The 14,230-nt window shown below is 42.7% G+C and overlaps 1 protein-coding gene across 1 annotated transcript in view; it reads left to right on the plus strand.

Annotated features, from left to right (window-relative positions):
* Positions 1–14,230, plus strand: part of dntt (deoxynucleotidyltransferase, terminal) — a gene marked incomplete at both ends in the record, with an annotated part of 111,480 nt that overhangs the window by 79,220 nt on the left and 18,030 nt on the right. The gene's annotated exons all lie outside the window — the stretch shown is intronic.

A 14,230-nucleotide genomic window follows, 5' to 3' on the forward strand; every position in this document is an offset into this window, starting at 1 on the left:
AGTCGTCTATTAGACCTCCGTCTAAAACTGGGTTATAATTGGTCTAACAGTGAAAGTTTTTTAGCGGTCTAGGCTTAGCCTAGACGTTGATTAGCTGTTTTTTAAGCGTCTATATATAGACGTCTATATTATAGACGTCATTTCAACGTCTATAATATAGACGGTCTATAAATAGACGCTTAAAAAACAGCTAATCAACGTCTAGGCTAAGCCTAGACCGCTAAAAAACTTTCACTGTTAGACCAATTATAACCCCGTTTTAGCCTAGCCCTTAGACGTATTTTAGACGTCTAATAGCCCGAAAAATGCTCAGTGGGAAGCTAAGTGGTTGAAAATGATTGTGACGCTATGTTAACTAATTTTGCTGGGGACCCCCTGGTACTCCCTCAAGGACCACTGGTGGTCCCCGGACCACTGGTTGAAAGCCACTGTTCTAAAGGACCACACAGTGGTCTGGCTTTTGTAGTACACTGACTATGACAACTCAGGGTTATACTTCATATTACTGCAGACCATTTTCCAAAGCATACTGTGGTTTGTTTAATTTTCAAGAATTCCGGTTTGACAATAAACTTGAGTTATAATAGGTAGTAATCCAACACACTAAATATCATTAAGTAGTTCGTTTTGTGGAAGTTACACATTATCACTTGCATTTTAATGCATTTTAAAGCATATATTGATTCTAAAAGTCTAGCCGAAAAATTTCCCCTGAGAAAAGATTGATTTAGGAACGAAATTCAAACGTCCATTACTTCTTAACCACGCAATGATGTTTAGCCAACATTGTCTCCATTATTCAGTTCTGTAATAATTTAAAGGAGAAAATGCAATACAAAATAAAATAAAAAAAAGACATTAATGGGAAAATGCTTGACGCCAGTTTTTACAAATATTTTTTCCAACAGCAAGTGAAAATGATGGCCACTTTCTCACCTGAAATTACCTTTTTATGTATGAATTTGAGCTTTTCAGTCACATTGTGCTGGTGAGCAGTTCGTTCACAGTTCAACTGAGGCAGATGGCAAGTGCTGAACTTAAATCCCCTACCTTCCCTTCTGAGTGTCCTTTTCAATTACACCTCATTCAATATTGGCTGTATATAGAATATTACACCCTGGTCTATACCGAGCAAGAACAGAAGTAAAGAGTTTACAGCAGGAAGTTGCTGCCAGCAAACCCCTAAAGTCATTACAAAACTCCTCTTCACTTGATCCTAGAAAACTCTTCCTCCCCTGGAGACACGTGAGAGAGAGAGAAACAAGAAAAGAGAAAGAATAAAGACAGGGAGAGACAAGAGAGAGAGGAGGAAGCATGCGCCGGGGCCATGGCAGCCAACGAGTGCAACAGCAATCTGATGATCAGTGTTTTTGTACTGCGAGGTGGGGATTTGTTACAAAGTCATGCCTCCAGAGTGTGTGCTTATGAATCTGGGTGGTGAATTACCGCAGAGACCTTGTCCTTAAAGGTGACGGGACGGATTTAGCCTCGGTGTTCAAACACCTCAGTAGGGAAAACTTGAATACTATTTTATATGATTCCGATAAGGCAATAATGTGTTGTCACTGCGAGTGAGCAGAAGTGCGATACTGGTGCAAACAAAACAATTTTAATTATAGCTCGCTAGTTAGCACAAAGGTGGGTGGGTTGCAGAGGGTGTAGTGTGTCTCTCTCTCACACACACACACACACACACACACACACACACACACACAGTGACTAACATCTATACAGTTGCAATTGCAATATATCAAGGCACACACTTGTTAAAATGAAAGCATAATTGCCCTGGGAAGTGCACGGTTCATTTGCACATTTCTAGATGAAATAAATTACACCCGCCTCTTCTTGTGCCTACAGATAGATTTAACATAAATGTGATATGATAAAGGACTGTAAATGAATCAACCACATATCTCATTAGATTTAATAACCAATTACCTATTCTCTTGCCCATGCAGCCAAACTCAATTAGGTTTGGTTTAACAACACCTTGCCTTTGTTTGGCTACTCCATTTAATTGGAGAGAGAATAAGGTGTATGCGTCATTCTACAGCTTAGACTCCAATTAATAGTGTAGCGTAGATTATATGCTATACTATACTTATTGGCAGTTGAACTGCATTGCTATCTCTTCTGCATCACTGCATTCTTAGACAGTGCTGTGCTTTCCAGTTTGATGCTTGGTGAGTAGCAAACAGGTTACCCCTGTAACTCAACTGTCATTTACACATGGGCTATGGATGCTAACAGCACCGATACTTGTCTTTCACATGAAAATTCGTTGTGACACCAATTTTGACAAGTACTCAGCAGTGCTTGTCAAGCCAAGGTTGATCTTAAGTCCAAAATGTATGATTTTTCAGTATACTGGATGGATGGCTCTATTTGGTGATATGTTCACGGTTTATCTAGTTTGATCCAGCACCCGTCGAAATGTTTGGATGTGCGTGCACCTCTTTACCGCTATCTATTTGGTGATATTTCTTTAATGATTGGAGCATTCAGGAGAAGAACCATACAGTACAAGTCTGTTAAAATAATAATAACAACCAGAGGAGTTGTAAGATTTAACATCAATCCACACCATTTGTAGCCTCGTTCCCACATAGTATAGGGGCGGGAATTCCGTCGTACGTATTTCCCCCGGAAACCATCTTTTTCGACCAATCACAACACTTGTTTCATTCACGGAGAATGTAAACGGACGTCAAGTTCCGGCACTTCCATTTAGACACTCAACCGGCTAGGTCTTGCCCTTTGTGTGAAAGCTACAGTATTACCTAAAAGCACTTCTAGCTTTAACTGAATGAAAACACAGTAGCCTGCCCAGTGACTAGAGTGGACATTTATGACTGAGAGGTCCCTGCAGTAGCAAAACCAAAGTGTTTCTACCGACAGCTCGCATGTGTCCTTTTGGACAGCTGAACGTGTAAAATGTAAATGTGCATGTGCTTTTAGATAGCAAGATCTGGAACCATCACTCATCTGAGAACACAACTGCCAAGAGATTAACGTAAAAGGGACTGTGATACACAGTTCTCTGTCTGAAGGAGCCATTAATTCAGCAGGAGAAACGGTTTGCGAGGGCTGACAAGATGATGACTCGAGTTTCGAGCAGCCCATCAATCTCGGTGACAGACATTGTTGAACCCGGTTTCCCCCTGTAGTGCATGTTTATCCTAACCCCACAACCACTCGTTGCATCCTATAAGGCAGTCCATCTCACATTTACATACATAGGTCAGGGGGGACAGGCCATTTTGAGCAGTGCGGCGAGCGGAAGAAGGAATGTTAGGAATATTGCCGGCCGGATCGACAGGGGAGGCCAGCGATGTCACCACGATGGCCCCCGTCAGCCATTCCCTGGGGACAGAGGTCAGGATCCAGGGATCGCAGGGTGCCAGCTTTCCTGACAGATATTATACACAGCCAGCCAACTCAGATGGTGTTTACTCAAGCACAAGGGCAGAGGCAGGCATGCTGACAGTGCAGCCAACCATACAATAGGACACACACACACACACACACACACACACACACACACACACACACACACACACACACACACACACACACACACACACACACACACACACACACACACACACACACACACACACACACACACACACACACACCTGCAATTCTACAAAATCCTGCATGTGATTGCTGGACTTTGATGAAGTAGCAGTGCAGTTACAGTAGGTCTTGCAAGAATACGCAGGAAAACAAAGTGCCAGTAAAATGATGAAGAGATGAGGAGATTATGTGATTGCTACACTCTCTTCAATCACTAGAATAATTGGATGTGATATAGCTCCTTTGTCCTTTATGTGGTGAAACCTTAGCCTCTTATATACCAAACTATACATGCATGTACACACATATTAGTACAGCACGTGCATACATGTACGTACGTACGCACGCACGCACACAATCACACGCAATCACACGCACACATTCACGTACACATAGAGAAAACACAAAGGGCATAAATACTGAGAGTACAACAGAACAATTAATTGACATACAGTAATTTAGCATCATCACAGATTTGTTTTGCCACACCAGGGCACTAAGGATGGCTAATCTTGGTCCATCAGTTCAGCCGTCTGTCCGTTCATCCAGCACTTTAGTCCCAAACAAGATATCACAAAACTATCAGCTGGCTTGCCATAGATTCTACTTTGCACCTTCATGCTCCCTGGAGGATGAATCCTACTGATTTTGGTGACCCCTTTCCTCTAGCATCACCCTCAGGCTAAAACTTCCACTTGCACACAACATACTGTACTGTAACTTACAATCTATTGGGTGGATTGTCATTAAGCTAGCTGAGTGCATTAATGCTCCCCGGAGGACCAACCCTACTGATTTTGGTGACCCCATGGCCTTTCCATTAGGCCAAACCTTCCATTTGCATACAATAGATCTCAAAGTATTGGATTGCCTTGAAATTGCTGAGCACAAATTGCTGAGCACAAAAGAGCTCATAATCCAACAGACAGATTGCATAATGGTAACCCCATGGCCTTTCCTCTAGTGCAGGGGTGGGCAACTTTGTAGATGGTGAGGGTCACAAAATTTCCTCAATCACTCTGGGGGGCCGCCGCATTGTTTATCGGCAGGCCCCCCCCCCCCGTTGACAAAACGGTCCGGGGGCGGTGCGCCGGTTCGGACCAAAATGCCAGGGCAGAATTTTGGTCCCAGCCCGCCTCTGTTTATCGGCACTCTCGCCAGTAGTACCCCATTACTCAAAAAGCCCATAATAGTCACATATCTGATAAATAAGGGATATTAACTATTATTATTTGTTATAACTTTGTTTTTATTTAGCATTTAGTAATGCTTCTATCAACTTACTACAGCTGTGCTGCTAAACAAAACTTCACATTCCTGAGTATGCCTTTCAGAGTATTGCTGTAACCTTGGCTTAAAAATATACAAAAATGAACACTAGAATTATAGTTAATAAGGCTTCTATTAAAATAAACGAGAGCACGCTCTACTGGTGGACTGTTGTAATTAAAATGGTTCATGGAAAGTTGCATGTTTGGAACAGTTGAAGGCAATAGTTCACCATTTCGGATATGTTTAGATTACTTTTTTTGGGGGGGATTTTGGCCTGGGGCCGCATTGAGTGACGGCGGGCCGCCAGTTGCCCATCCCTGTTCTAGTGCCAGCCATAGGCCAACATTCCCGCAAAAGGCACTGTAGCTTTTTCATAATAGTATTTTATTGTATTTCCCTTTCCCTTGTTCTCTATAATATGTGTTATTCCTTCAGTGAATAGACAACATAAACCCTTGTACTTTAATTGTTAGCCCCACTAGTGAGAATGCAGGGCAATGTCGGTCAGTTCAAACCACTTTGGTCCAGTTGGGTATAAGAAGCAGCTTGGGAATCTATGGGCCGCTTAATGTTGTTACAAACCAACAGTACGCACAAAAAGCAATTACAGTATCTGTTGCACTGTAAACAGAAGTCAAGGATAGTGGTTGCAGGGTCTTTTCCATGTATGGCGGTTACATGCCTGCTGTTTAGCCTTCTTTTTTTGTGCAATCCTAAGCTGTAATAACATTACTACCAGCATAGGCTTACAAATATAAAAACTGGCACCGTACAACTCTACCCATACACAGTGATAGACACACACTGGCACACGTGCGTACACACACTTATGCCATTACTTTCAGGCTAGTTTCAAGGTCAGCAGATAGCTTAACGGTGTTCATTCAGAGCGAGTCATTTGAGGGTGTGACCCGTTTTTCACTCACTGCTCCACATCACAGCCATAATTAAGGTAATGAAGATCAATTAACTGTCGCAGTGTCTGTGGCTGTCACCGACTTCACAGATCGTTGACTAGTTCCCCTTGTTCACTCTCTCTTTGCTTTAGCCAGGGAGGAGGAGTGGTCTTTTTTTGCCCGGCATGGCGCGCTGCAGACACCCTCATTAATTGGCGCGACGTATGGTCTGTGGTTGGCGTGATAATGACACTTTTATCTTTTCCGCAGCCGTTCTAATTGGCCGCTCAGTTTCAGAGAGTCGGCACTCCCTGTCTGACTGGTGTCCAGGAAACGCGGGAGTGATGAGGATGATGTTGCACGGCAAAATTCTGAGTGTTAATTTAACTCTGAGAGTGTAAAAGTGTGGACCGACAAGGGTCCATTTGGTTACACTTGCACACTCTCTGAGTTACAAATGTATAAATGAACACTGAGAGTTTTACTGTGGATGTCTTGTCTAAGGAGGACCAAAAGAGGGTCATTTAGAGGACTTTAATCTTGACGCGGCGGCTTCAAAAGCGTCTCTCGGTGGATACACGCTGGTCTCCATCTTATTATGAAATGCTTAAAAAAAGATTAGAGAGCTCAACTCAAGCTAATGATCTCTTCTCAATTAAGGACAGGCTCGGGGGGAATCGCTGTGTCTTTGTATGCGCCGGGTGGACTCCGAGCAGCAAACTTACTGTAAAACCTAATTCAGGGTACGGTCACACGTGCGCAAATTAAATACTCGCCTCCCGTTCACTTCCATTCTCTGTTCATTTTCTGTGAGTGAAGGGGGCGGAGCTTCTGGTGCCACTGCTTTGCGTGCACAGTGACACTGAGGGCCCTATTTTGCTCGTCTTAAAGATAGGGTAAGTGATTTTCTTTGGTTAAAATAACTGTTAAATAGCTGTATATTCGGAAAGTACTCATTGCTAGAAAGTGTTTGTTCAGTCATTTGAGTCTCCATGTCTCTCCAGCTCTTAATTAAACAGAAAAATCTTTTTCAGGTTCGGGATACCAATTTTATCCAATCAGGATAGAGAACTCAGTCAGGATACAGATTAAACAAGTGAAATTGGAGAAATGAGCAGACACAATTGGAACTGGAACACTATAAAAATTAAGCTGATAAATGGGTACTCTCTCCTGATTGGCTGAAAGTTTGTCACCTACCTGAATTTTCTTTTTCTGTTTATCAAAGAGCTGGAGAGACGGGGAGATTCCTGTTACTGAACAAACACTCTATAGCAATGATTGCTATCACAATATAGTGCTTTAACCTTTTAACAAAACACTTTTTTGTATATCACTTACCCTACCTTTAAGTACCAGGTTTTATGACTTAACTTAAGACTTGGAGGCGTGGCCAGTAGGGCCGTATTTACCATTGGGCTAGGGTGGGCTGCAGCCCAGGGGCCCGGAATTGTAGGTGTTAAAAAAGAAGGAGAAAAAAAAGAAAAGCTTAAAAGAATGTCATGAACAAATTGCCCATAGCCTGACTCACGATCCAAATCCGGTGAAATTGGTGTTGTAATGCGCTTCAATGTGACCATCAGTTCTCCTATTTAAACCATTCATTAACAACACTTTGATCTGTGCCGCAGTGCTGACTGCCTTTGATGTGCCAACGAGGTCTGAGGCAGGCAGCAGGACTAACCATGTGCCGTGGACTTTTTCCTGTTGGATAAATGCATCAACTTTATATCATTGTTCAATGTTGCTGGCCGCCATGGAACCTATAATATTATTGACATCAAAACAAGAGCCGTGGGTTGCGTTGGGTCGCTTTTTAAAGGCTATTCTATAAACTCCAGGTAAGTTAAAATTTCGCTTTTAAATAAGAGGCTTTGATTGGAAACCAGCATAGCTGATAAAGATACATCCACTGTAGGAAACCACGGCAGTGGAAACATTTCAACAAAGATGACTGTTTAACCTCACTGAGTCGGGTGTCTGTCTTGTTGTCTGCTGCTGCAACAGCAGGCTACTGACGTCAGGTGCACTAGACTAGGTCAGTGGTTCTCAACCTGTGGGTCGGGGGTCCCCACAAAAACATGATTTTGGGGGGGTCCCCAGATGTGACAATTTAAGGACTTTTAAGACCTTTTTAATATCTTTTTTAAAAGAAAGAAAAGAAAAAAGACCTTTACTGCATCAAAAGTAATCAACAAACTATACTGTAACTGGTCAAACATTTGCCAAATTGTTAAATAATAAATAAAAGAAAGAGGCAAAATAGCTGATCTGCAACCTCATCGGCTATTTTCACAATTTTTATCTGTGGAACCGAGTCAAACTAAATGTAATGCCTCAATTCCTACAATTCCAAGTTCTTGTCTGGGTGGGGGGGCCCAGTTCAAAAATGATTATTTTGGGGAGGCCCCAGTTCAAATATGATTATTTTGTTATTTTGGGGGGTCGCGGCCTGAAAAGATTGAGAACCACTGGACTAGACTATATACATACTGTATGTAGACTATGGCTATGACGATAAACTCCAAAACCGACAAAAAAGCCGACATACAGCCCACACAGCCCGTGAAATTATAATTATGTCTGAAAAAAAGACAGACCCACCTGCTATAATGAAGTTGGGCGGCATGAATGAAGCGAACGGGCTGACAAGAATGAATGAATGAATGAATGAATTTAGCCTCTTCTTCCTATTTGCGTTGAAATAACTTGAGTGAAGTTTGCTTCACCATTCACATCTCGACAGCCATATTTATTGATTTAGACACACCAATAATGAAACTGTCTGCAGTAACTGCTACCAATGAGCAAGTTGGTGCCTAGGTGGTGCGTGAATGTAATGCACATTGTAAAGTGCTTTGGAGAAAGTCGCAAGCGCTGACATGATGATCACCTTTTTTGCTCGAAAATAAGTTACTTTCTGAGAGCGGCACCGTCATAAGACAAAGAAGTATGAAGGGCTTTTCACACAGGGAGCAATTGATGTGCCTAGTAATTCATTTTCTATGAGAGGCGAGCACACAGGTAGTGAGGCGTGGTTAATCTGACAGGCATAGTGACAATTGGGCGCGATCATGTGAAGTTTTTGCGCTCATGCTCGTCTCATGCACATCCCCGCCTGCGTTATAGTTGCAGTGTGTTGAACCTTTTTCTCCACGGCACGTTTAAACACGTTCCTTAACTTTCAAATGTCATTTTACATGAGGGGGCGCAGTGCAACCCCACAGATCCAAGCGAGAACGTAGGTTGTGTCGCTCCCTGTAAAAAAGCCCTTAAATTAGGCTCTTCTGTCAAGCTGGTTTGGGACTTGGTGAATAAAAAAAACGAAGGGGGGAAAAAAACAGTCCTAACTTGGCGTGCCACAGTCAGTTACACTTTAGATCAATATCGTACCACTGCCACGGCTGAATTTTAAACTGCGAGTAGGGTCTTGAGGCCAGTGTGTGTGTGAGTGCCTGCCTGCGCTGTGTGCTTATGAATATGTGTGCATATAGCCTAGTACGTGTATAGCCTGATTTATGCTTGGTTGCACATTGTGTCTTGCACAGAAAATGAAAATAACAGATCTACAAGCTCACAACACATCGCAGCACGACACGTTGTGAGCTTATAGATCGCACATTTTTGGTGCGAGACAACGGCGCGCAACTGAGTATAAATCAGGCTTATGTGTGTGTGGCGGAGGTGTGTGTGTCGGGGGGGGGGAAGGGGGGGGGGGGTCGGGGGGGCGTGGATCGGGACTGTGTCCTCTGCTGTATCTCTGAAGGTTTGTGATAATTAATATGTGTGGTGGGCTTGATGAATGGGGACAGGTTGAGGGTTCCATCATTTCCCAGACAGACCGACTCTCCCCGAAGCAGGCGGGCTCCATGACCTGTCCAACACCTCTGGAAACACGCCCCCTCACAGGCTTTGGGACTTATGCAGTCAAATCCGGAGTGTTCATTTAACTCTGGTTGGATGGGGAAATGAACCCGTAAAAGGGTGTCCGAGTCAAATGAGCACTCTGGATTTTACTGTGTACCCTTGAAAGTGTGTGTGCGTGTGCGCGTGTGTGTGTGTGTGTGTGTGTGTGTGTGTGTGTGTGTGTGTGTGTGTGCACAAGTGCACACGCATGCTTGTGTATAAATGTATTTGTATGTGCATGTATAGTTTGGGCATAGCCTCAACTACCCCCCTACATGAACATGTTTATGCAAATGAAATCCGCTACTGTATGCGCGTATCCTGCCTCGCATACCTTTGCATACTACATAGTTACATACTGTGTATTACATGCTGTACAGTTAGCGCGAGCATAGCGCCATGTGCACGTGTGGGTCTATACTGTAGTATGTGTGTGTCTCTCAGAGGGTAATTACTCTTTGTCAGCTGTAGGAGTGTGATTAATGAGGTGCTGGTCAGAAGGCCGTGAGCGCGGATGTCCTGGTTGGGTTCCTGGACTACAGTTACTGATATGAGAGGACCATTCATAACTCTTCACCTACCTGAGCAACATTCATATTCTCCCTTCTTGACAGCTACCACACACACACGACCTCGCACACACACTTTAACACACCGTAAAATCTTCAGTGTTAATTTAACTCTGAGAGGGTACGATCCATTTTGGTTTCCATTTGCACGCTCTACTCTCTTACAAAATGGTCAAATAAACACTGGGTTTTTTACTGTGTGCTGTACAGGACACAATTTGGATCTTAACACAGAAGTTGTGTACAGTAGGAGTGATGGTTTTCAACTTGACCTTATCCTTAAAGTTGGCATCCAGGTGGTGAATAGAGATACGCATGTATTCATCAACGAAGTTGTCTGTGGTACAAAGTATGAGAGTAGCTTCAGCACCTGAAAACACATGAATGAAGGGTAAGCGCTCGTTTGCTGGCTCCTGTTTGCTGGCTCCTGTTTGCTGGCATGTGAGTAATTAAGTACAAAATGTTTATTTTTCTTGGTAAACTTGGAAATTATTCATCATTATTATTATTGATTAAATTAAAGGTAGGGTAAGTGATATATACATATTTTTTTATAAAAAAAAAAAAGAAGGTTAAAGTACTATATTCTGATAGTAATCATTTTTACAGAGCGTTTGTTCGGTCACAGGGGTCTCTCCTGCTCTTTAGTAAACAGAATATAGTACATTTTCATGTAGGTGATGACAACATTTAAGCCAATCAGGAGAGCGCACTGAAAATGCATTTTTTTGTTTAATAAAGAGCTGGAGAGACATGGGAGACTCCTTCTACTGAACAAACACTCTATAGCAATGAGTACTATCAGAAAATAGAGCTATTTAACACTTATTTTAACCAAAGTAAATCACTTACCCTACCTTTAATTCAAATTAGCAAAGTAAATACCTGTAGTATATTTAAGGAGAACATACAGTATCAGGGTTAACATACAATACTTTTCCATTGGTTAATGGTCTGATTGGGGTCTTTTTTTATGCCAAAAGAATGTCAAAGTTGTGTTCAACAACAGTGATTACAATGAGAAGTTGGTCCTCAGTTGTCCGGTGGTACTCCAATCCTTCACACTGTGGATGATAATATGACTCTCTTTGTCACACTCCAGTTTTTTCTGGGCCCATATACAATATATAATAGGATATTACACACAGTAACATCCTTAGTGTTATTTTAACCCAGAGAGTGTATAAATGTCACCAAATGCACCCGGTTGGTACACTCTCTGAGTTAATGGATAAATGGGTAAATTCACACTAATGATTTTATGATAGGACTCGAGGAAGCTGATAGCCGGTATTTTGGAGCAATATTGCGGTTTAGTTAGACAACTCTTGGATAGAAATAAACATATTTAGTGAGCATAAATATCTATACGCATATTTTGGCGTCAAGTCTCAATTCATTAATTCCCCTGTAATGAGAATATTATAATAAATAAATGATCTGCCAAATAGATATTACAGGGAATTAAATAGCTCGACCCCCTTAAGGGAATCGTATAGAAATAGAGCCAACAGGTGGATGCTGGGGTGGTGGTGGTGGGAACTTCATTGAGCTAAGCAGCAGCAGCAGCAGCAGCAGCAGCATAGCAGGCAGCAGCAGCAGCAAGATGGCAGAGCTGAGATCTGAGATCCTCATTTTGCTATGTCCTAGCTCCTCTAGCCTCACTCCTACATGGTTATGTAAAGAAGGAAAGGACATCAATATGAAGGTAGATATGTCGCAAAATTCGAGAGCTTGTGGAGTTGATTTGAGTACTCAATAAAATGAGAAATACACGTGTATATTGAAATTTGCACGCTTTCATACACATGGAGTTTGAGGTGAAGTATAGAATTGAAGAATATACAATTATTGTTGTTCAACTGTCTACACTCGTTTACATATTTTTTCTGTTACTTTTTTGTTTTTGTAACTGAAAATTCGTTTGAGTGCTAAAATAAAATCTACAAGCTGTCAAATTTTGCAACATATCTACCTTCATATACTGTAGATGTCCTTTCCTTCTTTACATAACCGACGGAAAGGACGCAGGATTTTATTTTAGCACCTGAGATGCAGCCAGGGAGGATGAAATAGCCCGCCTCAATCAGATGAAGTCTGCATGTGACTGATCCCATCATCAGGAGTTGGCACTGCTTTGAGTTGTCTGCCTAAGCTTCACATCATTAGATAAAAAAAACATGTCAGCACAATGACATGACAAGACACAAAGCTTCATCCAGCATATGGGCTCACACAGCCTTTGTTGATAAATATAGATTATTATCACCTGGGCAGTCGTTGTTGCCTGGTTACTGGGGGCGACAACAATTTGTTTATTCCATACCCTTAGGGTTAAAATAGCATTTGATCAACGCAGCAACCGGCCATGTTTGACGTGCTGAGTTCCCTCTGCAGCGAGTTCAGTGGGCGCGGTAGCAATTTAGCTTGCACTGATTGGTCAGCTACAGCAGCCGTATCAGCCCCCAGGGCTGATAAGACTTATCAGCCCCGTGGCTGATATCAGTAATAATCACCCCCTCTGTCCTTTTTTACCTCCCCTCTCACCCAGGGCAAATAAAGGCCGGGAATGTGATCAAACGGAAAAGTGCAACAGAGTCCTACATTAAAGTACCTGGGATGGTTTCAGCAGCGCTCAAGGCTCTTTCGACAACCCCCCGTTACCTTACCTTCCTCACACCCTCTGAGCAGTGGATGAGTGGACAATAACAGGCCAATTGCTCTGGGCTTTGGGGAGTGGCGTTTCATGAAAGCTCCCCGGCTGGCATGCGGGGCTGGCTGTGCGAGGACGGGGGCCCGCCCGAAGCCCCCCCCCCCCCCCCTCTCAAAGAGGCAAGAGAAGGGGGAGGAGAGGTTTAATTTAGCGGATGGTGGCACAGGGGGCCTCAGGGGTGTCACGTTCTGCCCACTCTCACAGGCATGTGCACACGCGTCTGCATGCACACCCACACACACATACACAAACACACAGGTACTTTGTAGACACGCGCACATATCAAACGCACATAGACGCTCAGCACCTGCGCATAGTGCATTGGGGCCTGCGAAAGGCATGAGCTCTGTCCTCTAAAACATCCGGACGGCGAGCATGCTGTTACAGTCGGGGACCTCTCTGTAACGTCTGGAAATGAAATGACATGTAGTGGGTGTGGGGAGGGCTGTTCGTTTACCGCTCGCTCACATTTGAAAAACCCTTCGTCTTGACCTTGACGCCACGCCTGTTCTTATGAATTTTAATTAATGTGCGTTAGATGAATAGACCCAGTGTGTTTGTCAAAGTAGTGTGGCATATATTATATTGTGGTTGTTTTCAAGGTCAGATCTCCGTTCCGCATTCAGCTTTGGAATGTTATGTTTATTACTGTATTAGTAGTACAATATTGTTGCTTTCAATGCAAGTTTGATTCATATGTATGCATCGTTTGATGGTGATAATGGATTTTGCCTTGTCAAGATCACAAAGAAAAAGTATGCTACATTACTGAAAGGCTTGGGTACATAAAGAAGATTAAGATCAGATCAGTTCAACTTTTATTTAGAAAGACAGACAAATAAACCACACACGCATACTACACAAAAAAACATATATATACAAAAGAAAAACATTTATAAAAGGCAAGTTGTACCAATGCCGCCTCAGTGCCTCGCACAACATTGACAGCAGCATGATAATGGCATTCTGGGAATCATTCAACACATACAGTACATTTATACATCAGGTTTCTTAATAGAGAATGAACCTATTGAATCCTGCATTGCAAAACAAGTCTTGTTTACTGCACCACCTAGGTTTTTAAAGTAACACGTGCATACAGTCAGTCATAATAAGCAACCTAACCTGAAGCTTATGTGTTCTCGCTTCCTTAACTTGGCCCACAAGGGAACAGATGAAGTGCAAACACAAGAGTAGGAGAAAATTGTGCATGCTGTTAGAGTATTTTGTAAATAGTTGAAACATTAAAAGAAAATCAAGACGTTGACATTCAGGATGGCATGCTTAAAACT

Source organism: Gymnoscopelus braueri (assembly GCF_963280865.1).
Source record: "Gymnoscopelus braueri genome assembly, chromosome: 14".
Taxonomy (NCBI): Eukaryota; Metazoa; Chordata; class Actinopteri; order Myctophiformes; family Myctophidae; genus Gymnoscopelus; species Gymnoscopelus braueri.